Source organism: Meleagris gallopavo, chromosome 4 (assembly GCF_000146605.3).
Source record: "Meleagris gallopavo isolate NT-WF06-2002-E0010 breed Aviagen turkey brand Nicholas breeding stock chromosome 4, Turkey_5.1, whole genome shotgun sequence".
NCBI classification, from domain to species: Eukaryota; Metazoa; Chordata; class Aves; order Galliformes; family Phasianidae; genus Meleagris; species Meleagris gallopavo.
The window spans coordinates 61,114,652-61,117,722 of record NC_015014.2 but is presented as its reverse complement, the minus strand read 5'-3'; positions in this window follow the sequence as shown (position 1 = coordinate 61,117,722).

Below are 3,071 nucleotides of genomic sequence, written 5' to 3'. Positions count from 1 at the left end.
GGGCGGCGACTGCCGGCATCCCGCCTCCATCCATGCCTCCGCGTCTTCCCGAAAGCGAGCGGCGGCCTCTGAGAAAAATCCCGCACCGAGAGCCGCGCGCAGCTCGATCTTCCGAGCGGTCCTCGTCGCGTTTTGTTGGCGTTCCGAAATAGGTCAGGCGGCCAAATGGCAGCTCTGGCTGCCATTTACGCCTGCCGGTGGGTGTGTGCGCGGTGGCCGGGGTGCGGCCGGGCCGGGACTGCGCTTGTTCTGCTCCGCAGCACCTCGTGCCGAGCTCCTGCGACGCGGCACTGCGACCCTCAGTGCGGGAACCGAGCGCGTTGAGTGGCTGCTGTCGGTGCGGTTGGTGTGCTGCGTCTGGAGAAAAAACAGGGCTGTCTATAACGACGCCTGGAACGCACGGCTGAAATTTGCAGGGATCTCTGGCCCGGCACTGCCCGAGCAGGATGCCCAGACCCAGGTCCAGGCAGCTTTTGGAATGCCGTCCTGCCAAAAAGGACCTGGGGATAACGGTGAATGGACGTGAGCCAGCAATGTGTCCTTACAGCCGAGAAAGCCAACCAGATCCTGGCTGCGCTGTGGCCAGCAGGGTGAGGGAAGTGATCCTGCCCCTCTGCTATGTGTCTGTGAGGCTTCACCTGGAGTACTGTGTTCAGCTGTGGAGCCGTCAGTACAGGTGGGACATGGAACTTTTGGAGTACATCCAGAGCAAGGCCACAAAGGTGATCCAAGGGATGGAACACTTCTCCCACAAGGATGTACTGAGAGAGCTGGGGCTGCTCAGCCTGGAGAAGGCTCTCAGATGACCTGATAACAGCCTTTTACTACCTAAAGGGGAGCTATAGGGAAGAAGGAGACAGTCTCTTTAGCGGTGCCTGTGGTAACAGAACAAGGGGAAATGTTTTCAAGGTAGAAAAAATAAAGATTTAGATTGGATATAAACAAGAAGTTTTTTACAGCGAGGCAGTGAGATACTGGTACAGGTTGTTGGTCAGGCTGAATGGGGATCTGAGCTCTGGTCAAGCTGTAGGTATCCCTGTTCATTGCAGGAGAGTTGGATCAAACAGCATTGAACTCCATTCCAACTCAATTCTGTAGTTCTCTTTTTCCCCAAGGAGAAGACCCCACACTTCTCTGGTCCTTGTGATAGCTCTTCTGTATCACCCAACACAGCAGTGCTGCCTGCTGGGTAGGAGAGCTCTTGGTCTCCAGGTTATGCCTCTGGTCCTGGCCTTGGGCACCACTGCAGAGAACCACAGAATTGTTTTTTTTTAATAGGCTCGCATCTTTGTTACTGTTTCGTGCTGTTAGGAGTGCAATGAGAGGTCTTGAGAGAAGTGAGGAGCAAGATGTGAAGGCACAACCTGTCCTACTCTGACAAATCCTACCTGTGCTGTTTGGTTTGGGTGATTCTTTGTGCAGCCAGGAGTTGGACTCAATGATACTTACTGGTCCCTTCCAACTTGGGATTTTCTGTGATTGTACAGTTGTGTCACTTGTGATTTGCACGTACCAAGACTGATATTGCTGCTGAGTTCAAACACTGCTTTACTGCCTTCTGCACATTGGTAATGTTTAGAATGTTTATGAAGTCAAGTCATATTTGTGTTAGTCGAACACAGTGAAAATATTTGCTGCTTGCTTAAGCTGATTTGCTCCAAATCATTCTGAGCATGTGAGAGGTCAAAACTTTGTTCTCAGAGTCGTGCAAGAAAAGCTTTTGGTTCATACCATATAGAGAATGCAGTCTTTAGGAATGTAATTGAACCATTAAATGAGGTCAGCTTGAACTCAGTGGAAATATTAACTTATTTTATTAAAAAAAAAAAATTAATGGGAGACTTAAGCCATAAATATACCAGATGCAATGTTACTCTACTCCTGCTATTAACATCCTTTGTTTAGATGGCTTTTCCTTTTGTTTTTCTCCAGTATCTACCTGTCCAGAGAAGCTGGTGGCTGTAGTGCCAAAAATGTCTATAGGTTGGCTAGAATAAGCCTTGGGCTTCACTGTGAGGACAACGACACTTAAGATTTGGGAGAGGTGAATGACAGAACAGTAACTGCATATGGAGTGAGGAGGGACGAGCAGTTCATTCCAGGAATGCATCATCCTGCAATGATGCAATACAAGTGCTCTGCCAGTTGGAAGCATTTATGGGCTTGCTAAATTATCTGCAAACTTTTTGCATTTAAAAAGAATAGAATCTTGAACTTTATTTAAAAAAAAAAAAAATCTCATTACTGAAAAAAAAAAAAACCTCATTCTAGAATCTGGAACTGATTATGCTGCAAACATAATAGATAACTTTGTTAATAGCTGCAGCTGGAGTTATTTGATGCTTCTGGGTTGGGGTTGCATCCCCCAGTGTCTGCTTGTGATATTGGGTGCTGGGTCGAGCAGTGTGTGCTGGAGGAGGAACTCACAGACCTTACAGGTTGATACAGCTATCTGGGCCTGTGAGTGGTCCTTTTAGTGCTAATTAGTGAGCAGGTGCCTAAATGAGCAGGGATTTGCAGCTGTTAATTCTGTTCTCCTGTAATGGTAACTTGATCTGTGTTGTACCAAAGAAAGTAAGCTTGGCTTCATTTTTCCTCCTCCTTGTGGTTTGGATGGTTAGTGTTGGGAGAAACTTCCAGAGTAAGCCAAGAACCTACTGTAGAAATCTGCAGCCACCCAGAGGAGGTTTGTTGTTACAAGACAAAAATGTTGCTGGATCAGGAGATGTCTTCCGCAGTTGTATCAAATTCCAGCAGTCTGGTTTCCTTTGTTAGTGACTCTTGTGGATGCTGGTGGATCTTCTCTCACTGGGTTGTTTTCAGGTGGTTTTATAGCAGTGAGCTCCCTGCGGTGATCCATCTTCTACTTTCTTCTTTAAAAAAGCTCCCAGAGAAGTTCAGATTTGAGCCCTTAGCAACTAGAACAGAGCAGGAGCACTGGGGCTACGTGTAGGCTCTGTATTAAGTGTGGATACATCAGATTGCTTTAAGAGACTCCAACAAAAACGGTTCCAGTTGTTGATAATTTTAAAGCTTGTATGAAGATTAATTCCTTATGATCCTCATATATA